Genomic DNA, 9,720 nt, shown 5'->3' with positions numbered 1-9,720 from the left:
ATAAGTAAGGAATATTTATTCATTATTTGTAAGCCAAGCACAGGGGATATGTATTTGTAGTTTTGAACTGTAGTGTATTAATTACGACCTCAACTTAAATGTACATTAACTGTAGTAAGGTAGATGAAGAAACACCTTTTGCGTTGGTGATGCTGTATCCCAAAACCTGAGAATTGCGCCTCCGATGCTCTGCAATAGGCACGGCATCGTGAATTATCCTGCTAGCAGTGAACCACTTTCATTTTCGGGTCATTGCATCGATATAGCACCAAAAGGTGCGAACCATAGAAATGAAATGAGACCACAGTGTGCTATTTGGCAGATAAATTCAGAGCTCGTATCGGATCAGAAATTCATTCATCGCCTTATAACCGAAACCAAAATATTTTCAATAGCATATTGCATATATTCGCTGCTCCAAAAGATTTTAAACAAGCGGTTCGCGCAATAGCCATCGAAATTGGTTTTGTTAAATTTTACTACAGGAAGAACGAGGAAAAGACACTATTTGAAAGTTTCTGCAACTTGTATGGCACGGAATGTGAAGTTGCATTGACATACATCAATGGCATTTAAAACATTAAATGCCAAATAGGAAATAATGATGTGGTCCATCAGAGAGGGGCTCGCTACAGGCCGAGTCTGAAGCAGGAAGAGTCTGAATTCTGAGCAACCAACACGTCAAGGTTTACTTGATAATTGATATCACACAATGTCAAAGGTAATACCAGATCTACACTCAAAAGTGGGTCTTACAACAAGGACAAGAAGCATTACTTTCCTATTCTAAGAGTTCTATGAAGCTTTGTTTAGTGATGACTCCCGATGACTTCCTGATGACTCATATGTTGACCTCAAAGCCAGTTTTGTCCCTCTTTTAATTGAATTGATGGACGGCGAATTCACGGTCCCATTATAGTTCAGAAAATTCAGTACACTACGGTTTTCAAAAACATCTTGCAATGTTACCGGTGGACATTGCATATACCTTTGACCGTGTAAGCTATTCATTCCTTTTTTTTTTCTTTTCTTGATCTTGCCACTGTTGGCTCTACTGCGCTTAATGGTTTCCGACGCTTATAATAGTTGTTTTACTCACATAAGAAAAGTACAACACCTACGGGCAGAGCAAATATGCAGGGCGTCAGCGCACCTTCAGCACCACGAGTGGCCACCTTGGTTCCCACCAGCGTACTATACGAATTCTCGTCTCTCCGTCGGCCACGTCCTCCTTATATGAAAGTGCGTGCGCGTGATGGCGACTGGTGCAATAAAGCGCGTCGGCTTTTAGAAATTCAACGGTGCTGAATTTTTTCGGGCTACAAAGACAGAAAAGGGACACAAATTATGTGAACGCAGTCATGTTTTCGACATGACAGAAGAAAGCACGGATTGCCGAAAAAGTATTATAAAGCGCACGACTGGCCAACGTAAACCTCGAATCATACGCCGTCACCACCGAGATTGCTTTTGCATTTTAACACGAAAGTGTTTTATGCCAGGGTCCACCACGGCTCCACTGACGCATTTCCGTCACAAATATCACGCTGTAAAACATAAAGACTAACATATGGCAAAGAAGAAACTATAAGAGAGAGTTCCGTCACCGGGAGTCGAACTTACGACCTCACGATCGCCAGCGCGCAGCGCGAAACGATTCCGCCACAGACGGCATGTTGTCTGCTATGCTAACGGCGAGCTATTTATGTACACCATTTTCCGGTGGCGGTACTCGGCGATCGGCGGTAAAGCGTGTTTTCGTTATCACTAGCGAGATGGCGTGAAGGGCTCGAAGAGTGCGCTTTAAAAGTCGTCCCCCACGCGGATTAGCGCGCGCCTCGACATGGCGCAGTCGCTCGTGCGGGCGCTTATTTCGTGATCTCGGTGATTTGTACGTCTTGCGATCTGCCTGCATGTTTCCGTTGAGAGCACGAAGGTCACCCCGCTCACTGCAGCGGCCGCTTTTGCGAAAGGAGCACGCTGCTCACACAGAAATAAGTCACAACTGTGACAGTTCGCGCTCATCCTGTATATGTTCGTTCCGCGCGTCCTTTCTGCTTGAGCAGCGCATTGCATTCGAGCGGCTTGCCGTTCTTCCCGTAACGTTACAATTTGATGCTGTAGCATCCATTCCTTAGCGCTTGGGGCGAAACAATGCATAACAAACGCTCAACTACGTCTGTGAAGACACGTTTCACTTTCATGTTCTACCGATTCCTATGACAGAGGGATAAGCCATGCTTTTTTCTTACTTTTACCTGCTTATTATTTAGTAAACGATGAGATTTACGTCTAACTAGTGCCGTAGCGTGATGTTGTCTTAAGGAAAACCTAGTGCGATGGGGGCAGGTGAAACGTACGATCACTCCCGAATTGGAGTTAGTGATGCAGTAACCGTTGCGCGCAGCTTTCTACGCTGCCGTTCCATTTGTGGACGTTCCTCGGGCTGCATGAATGGCTGGGTAATTTCGCTACGTGCCATCTTTGTGAGCGATACCTTAGGCGTCACGAGACATAAAAGAATTACACCATATCCCGCTAAAGGGAACCATGTGTGGATGCGAAGCAACGGGGAGATGTTAGCTTGAGCGGGAGATGGTGTAATTTTTTTGTTGCGCTCTCGAGCATGTGCCTTGCTCTGGCGTAGAATCGGCACTGTCTTCCAGTCTCCATCCAGCTCCCGCTGCGTGGAACTGCCGGCGTTTGAGGTATTCGACTCCCGCAAAGTCGTAAGATCATGTGCGTCTATCTATCTGCAGTCCATGCCATTGGTGTCGTCGTGGGATTCTTCAGCGAGGGAAGGAAAGCACGAGTGCCCTGCGTCTAGAGCCACAGAAGCAGAGGCAGCCAGCGGCCGCTCGTGCTACGTGAAGACGCCGGAGGCGTTGCAGGAGAGAATGAGGCGCTCGAGAGGGGGGAGCGTAGGAGAGGAGCTAGAGAGGTGATGGGAAACGCATGCGCTGACGCATCACGGGGGGAGAAGAGAGGCTATGCCGCGGCTGCAGCTCGGGGGAGGAGAGGAGATAAGGCGACCGAACACCTGCGTAAAGGAGGAGAGTGGGAGAGAGAGTAGGCACATGCGCAGTGGAGCGCGTACGCCACCGCCAGACACAGCCTCGAGCAAAATCTGCTTCGCATCTAAAACAGCGTCGGGTCTTCGCTTGCACGCGCAGTGCTTTCTAAGGCAGTATAGGTGGAATGAATGCTAACATTCGTGCGGTCCCCGATGCGTTGTGCCAAGCAGCTGGTGCTTGTTGTTTACTGCTCTAGTTTACGAACTGCGCGGTCCGCTGATGCTTAGGACGTTCGTACACAATTTTAGGGGCGAAGCTTCTTAAGGCGGCACCCGTTCGTCCCTCGTAGTAGTGCGTAACCAGTCATGACGCTAGTACCAGATCTTGAACTCCAAGGTGGTGCCGGTGGGAGATTTTTCCTGTGCGTTGTTGAACAATAAAAAATTCGCAGCGTGCGCGTTAACTAAAAGCCGAATTTTTCTGTCTATCATTCCCCATTAGCAGCCATTGGCATGTTCCAGTAGGAAACGTTAGTAGAAGTAAAAGTGTAAGTGTTAGCTAAAAGCCGACTTCTTCTGTCTCTCATTCCCATTAGCAGCCATTGTTTACCTCCAAGGTAGTGCCTGGTGAGATTTCTCCTGTGCGTAATTGAACAATAAAAAATTTTGTTCAAAACGCCGTTGATTGATGAAATAAACCAACGAAAGACGCCAGATGTTTTCAAAAGCAAAACGAAAGAACGCCAGATGTTTCTAAAGCAAAACGAAAAGACGCCAGCTGCTTAACGAAAGACGCCACATGTTTTCTAAAGCAATGGTTTTCTAAACAATGAAAATTCACAGCGAACATGTAAAATTAAAGTGAGCTGCAAGTCGTCATATCTCATCGAACCTTTAGTATAAACGCGCCCGATCTCACGTCGGTGATGATGTACTGGGCAGAATTCACGGAAGATTCACGGTTTAGCTATGAACCTCCGCAGCTTCGCCCACTCATCATCATTCACTCCGTGGATATGCTGTGATTTTTTCTCCTGCAAATGAGCCCGACTGAATGATGCTGGTCTTTGTGTACCTATCAAATTGTCCGAACTAATCTAGCTATGCGTATTCTTTGGTCTCCATGTAACAATAACGCACGTACAGCAAAACCAACGGCGTTGAATAATTTAACAATGCAGAAACTACTGGATCTATCGATTGCTTTCCGCCGACAAAATGTCGACTGCAGACTCGAGACAACTTTGCCGGGTGCGACTCGGTTCCGTCGGAACTTATTTCCATCAAAAATATGGGTTAACTTGCGTGGCGCGCTAAATTCATAGCGAACTGCGACAGCGAGCACTTAGTAATATGCCCGGGACGACTTACTGAACATGCTGTACGCTGGGAATACAACGTTCGCGCTGGTCTCTGAAGCATGGTCGCGCCGGAAAACCCGAGAACTTTGATCCAGGTGGGCATTTCTTATAACTATTAGTGCACGAATTCATGCGACGCAGCTATTCATGCGCAACATTACAAAACTCCGCTAACAACCTGACACGGCCCGACTCTTGGACCGGCGGCTGCACGTTGCACGCGAGTCGCTTTTGCTCGCTCCCGCAAGGCAGCGCCACCGGCTCAATTGTAAAGGCGTTTATTGACGGCTGGATTGACGGCGACGATGCACAACAGTAACGACGAAGCCTCTCACGAGCACGAGCACGAGGGGCGTGCTCTCCGAGAAGAGGCGAAGAGGGCAACCCACTAGAAGGGGCCGGAGAGGACGACCCACTTCAGAGTTCCAATAAGCTTCGCTACAATTACTCCGGGTGCTAAAAGGGAGCCGCCTGGCGACCTAACAACTTGTCACAATGAGCGGGTCATGGTACGCCTTGAGGCGCTCCACGTTTACAATGTCGCGCCCTCGACGGCGCATGTCCGAGGATGGATCGATTGGTTCGATCAGGTAGTTGACCGGGGATGTGCATTCGACGACACGGTAGGGGCCTTCGTATTTGGGCAGCAGTTTCGAAGAGAGGCCAGTTGCAGTGGTAGGGACCGAGAGCCACACGAGTGCTCCAGGTAGGAACGTGGGTGCAGAAGTGTTGGTCTCACCGCGGATGCTTTTCTGCCGCTCTTGGTCTTGCGTAGTAAAGGTCTTCGCAAGCTCGCGACACTCCTCAGCAAGTCTGGCTGTGGCAGAAATAGGCGCACACTCAGATCGATCCGGCTTGTATGGAAGGATTGTGTCGATTGTGTGCGACGGGTGCCTGCCGTATAATAGGAAAAATGGTGAGAAACCAGTGGTGCTTTGAGGGGCGGTATTATAGGCGTAGGTGACGAAAGGTACAATGGAATCCCAATTTGTGTGATCGGCGGCGACATACATCGAGAGCATGTCTCCGAGCGTGCGGTTAAAGCGTTCCGTGAGCCCATTCGTCTGCGGATGGTAAGCAGTAGTTTTGCGGTGAACAACGTTGCACTCTTTGAGGATGGCTTCGACGACTTCCGACAGGAAGACACGGCCTCGATCGCCGAGCAGCTCCTGGGGTCCACCGCGGCGCAGCATGAAGCGACGGAGCAGAAACGAGGCTACATCGCGCGCTGTAGCCGCTGGGAGGGCGGCAGTTTCGGCGTATCGCGTAAGGTGGTCTACAGCGACGATGGCCCAGCGGTTACCAGCCGAAGTCAGAGGGAGTGGCCCATACAAATCGATGCCAACGCGCCCAAACGGCCGGTCAGGGCAAGGTAAAGGTTGCAGACCTGCTGGTGACTGGTGCGTTGAAGTTTTGCGGCGCTGACAATCGATGCAGGAGCGAACGAACTTCTGCACGTAGCGGTACATGCCTCGCCAAAAGTACCGTTGGCGAATGCGGTGGTATGTTTTCGATACCCCAGAGTGCGCACACTGCGGATCAGCGTGGAACGATTCGCATATTTCAGAACGCAGACTGCGGGGTATTACTAGTAGCCACTGGCGGCCGTCGGCGTTGTAATTGCGTCGGTGGAGGAGGTCGTCGCGAATGGCGAAATGGTGGGCTTGACGACGCAACGCGCGAGTGGATGGTGTTGCCGAAGGATCAGTGAGCAAGTCTAGCAGTGAAGCGATCCATTGATCCTTGCGCTGTTCGGTAGCGACAGCGTGAACGTCAATGGAACAAACGGCATTGTGAGACATTGAGCTGTGGGTATTGTCGTCAGAAAAGGGGGAGCGCGAGAGTGCATCGGCGTCAGCATGCCGGCGTCCGTTGCGGTACAGCACGCGGATATCGTAGTCCTGTAGGCGAAGTGCCCAGCGGGCGAGGCGGCCTGATGGATCCTTCAATGATGACAACCAGCAGAGTGCATGGTGGTCGGTGATGACATCAAATGGGCGAGCATACAAATAAGGTCGGAACTTCGTAAGGGCCCAGATGATCGCCAGGCATTCCTTTTCGGTGACGGTGTAATTGGTCTCGGCTTTGGTGAGCGTACGACTTGCATATTCCACGACATATTCAGGGAACCCTGGTTTGCGCTGCGCAAGGACAGCGCCAAGGCCAACACCGCTGGCGTCTGTGTGCACCTCTGTAGGGGCCGTAGGGTCGTAGTGGCGTAGTATGGGAGGCGACGTCAACAGACGACGAAGCTTCGCGAAAGCGTCGTCGCACTCTGACGACCATGAAATGAGGGACCCGTTACTTCCGAGGAGCTTCGTCAGCGGCGATATGACGGTCGCGAAGTTTCGAATGAAGCGCCGAAAGTAGGAACACAGTCCTACGAAACTGCGCAGTTCTTTGACGGACGTAGGTTTGGGGAACTCGGTCACGGCCCGAAGCTTGGCTGGATCGGGAAGAGTACCGTCCTTGGACACGACGTAACCGAGTATTGTCAGCTGCCGTGCTGCAAATCGGCACTTCTTCAGATTCAGTTGTAGACCGGCGTCGCTCAAACGCATCAAAACATGCCGCAGGCGTTGAAGACGCGTGGAGAAGTCCGGAGCGAAAACAACGACGTCGTCGAGGTAGCACAAGCATGTGTGCCATTTCAGGTTGCGCAGAACGGTATCCATCATGCGCTCAAAGGTGGAAGGCGCATTACACAACCCAAACGGCATGACGTTGAATTCGTACAAGCCGTCGGGCGTCACAAAGGCGGTCTTCGGTCGAGCGTCATCAGCCATGGGTACTTGCCAGTACCCTGAGCGCAAATCGAGAGATGAAAAGAATTCTGCTCCTTGCAGGCTGTCAATCGCGTCTTCTATTCGCGGTAGTGGATACACGTCCTTACGAGTGATCTTGTTGAGTCGTCGGTAGTCCACACAGAACCGCACAGAACCGTCCTTCTTCGCAACAAGAACGACAGGAGACGCCCAGGGGCTGTTAGAGGGTCGAATAACATCTCGTCGAAGCATGTCGTCGACTTGCTCGTTGATTACACGGCGTTCTGTGGGAGATACGCGATATGGACGTTGCCACAGTGGCGGCTGGGCGCCAGTGTCGATGCGATGCGTAACGGCGGAAGTGCGGCCGAGAGAAGTTTGAGCGACATCAAAAGAAGAGCGAAATTCGTCCAATAGGCCCAGAAGCTGGGAGCGCTGGACCGGTGTAAGGTCGTCAGCAATGGCGGAACCAAAGACATCAGCGGGTGATGAACCAGACGTCGAAACAGCGCCGAGCGTACTGAAACTGTGGCAGTGCATTTCATCTGGTTCGTCCATAACTTGTGCGTCTTCGAGGGGTTCCACGCTGCCGAGACATTCCCCTCGGACCAACGCAACGCTGTACGGAGATGGGTTGACAACAAAAATTGACGTACTGCCCTGAGTGACCTGCACGGTCGCGAAAGGCACCAGCATGCCTTTCCTCGTGCAAACACGGTCAGATGGCGAGAGCAGTGCAACGGTGTCGGAGAGACTGGCGCAGTACACTGACACCGCCGTCGACGAGTTTGCAGGCACCTTGGTGTCGTCTTTGACAAGTACCTTGCCCGCAGCCGATGGACTGTCTGCCGGCGCCAATTCAGAGAATGGTGAGAGCTCTATTTCGGCTGGTGCGCAATGAATGACGGCGTCATGGCGGGAGAGAAAATCCCATCCTAGGATGACGTCGTGAGAGCAGGCAGGAATTATGATCAATTCGACGGCGTACAGAGCATCCTGAATAATGACGCGAGCTGTGCACACCGCTGTTGGGTGAATACTTTGGGCGCTGGCTGTACGGAGGGAGAGCCCGGAAAGCGGCGTCGTCACTTTTCGCAGTAGTCGGCTAAACTTGGCGTCCATAACGGATACGGCGGCTCCAGTGTCGATAAGGGCAGATGCGCGAACAATGTCCACAAATACGTCAATCACGTTCGAGGGGCTTCGCTGAGGGCATTCGCAGTTCGATAGCGTCGCAGTCCTTGCCTCGTGGACTGCGACGACTAGTTTTCCTGGTCGTGTGAGCCCGAACGTGGCCGCATCGGCGACAGTGAGCGACGTCGTGGAGACGGTGAGCGGCGGGTAGATGGTGCGGGGCGGGACGTCGGTGACATAGGCGGCGCTTGGTCATAATAAGGGCTGCTTGATGAGCTGGTCAGGGTTGATGCGACCCGAGGCGGCTGCACGCGATTGCAGTAGCGTGCGACGTGACCGGCGCAACCGCACGCAAAGCAAATGGGGCGGTTGTCGGAAGTGCGCCAGCGGTTCGCGGGTCCCATCCATGTCGCAGAACGGGATGGACGAGGCGGCTGCTGATATGAGAGCGTTGTGGGCAGCAGTCGGGGCCTGGGGACGACGTCGACGTATGTAGGCGGCACAGCCGCGTCGAAGGCCTGTGGTCCGACGACGACTTCGGCGTAACTCCGCGGGCCAGTCACAGGAATCGCTGGGGGCGGCCTGGCTACAGCTTGCGCGTAGCTTGGTGGTGCAGGCACTAGAGGCGGCTGGTGGTATTCGGGAATGACCTCTGCGATTTCTTGCTGAATCGCTCGGGGGAGAGGAGGCAGAAGTGTAGTTGGCGGCTGGTCAACATGCTGCGGTGGAGTGAAAGCCAGTAGAGAGACCTGGCGGGCAATTTCCTCACGCACGAACGACTTGATTTCGGCGAGCAAGGTGGAGTGGTCAGGAATTGCCGACAAGCCTGCGAGATCAGCATCGCGTGATGGCGGTCGACGTGTCATCAAGTGCTGCCGGCGCAGCTCCTCGTAGCTTTGGCACAGGGTAATGACCTCGGCCACTGTGCGAGGGTTTTTGGCCAGCAGCATGGTGAAGGCATCGTCGTCGATGACTTTCAGAACATTCCTGATTCTGTCAGACTCCGACATGCTCACGTCGGCTTTCTCGCACAGGTCAAGGATGTCCTCGATGTAGCTCGTGAACGATTCCCCTGCCTGCTGAGCTCGTTCACGTAAGCGCTGTTCGGCTTGAAGCTTACGAACGGCAGGGCGGCCAAACACGTTGACGATGGCGGTCTTGAAATCGGACCACGTCGGGAAATCGGATGCATGGTTGTTGTACCACATGCTTGCCACACCCGCGAGGTAGAAAACCAAGTTGTTCAGCTTGCCTGCTTCGTCCCATTTATTGGGGACACTCACACGCTCGTAGATCGCGAGCCAGTCCTCGACGTCTGTGCCATCCGCGCCGGTGAAGACAGGAGGGTCGCGGATACGGGGGACACCGGGACAAGCGGTCGGGGCAGGAGGCGGCGTTTGCAGAGCGGCGTCTTGCGGCATGGTAGATGGCACGGTACGGGATCGGA

Source organism: Rhipicephalus sanguineus, chromosome 9 (genome assembly GCF_013339695.2).
Source record: "Rhipicephalus sanguineus isolate Rsan-2018 chromosome 9, BIME_Rsan_1.4, whole genome shotgun sequence".
In the NCBI taxonomy this organism is placed as follows: domain Eukaryota; kingdom Metazoa; phylum Arthropoda; class Arachnida; order Ixodida; family Ixodidae; genus Rhipicephalus; species Rhipicephalus sanguineus.
Note: the sequence above shows the minus strand (reverse complement) of the source record.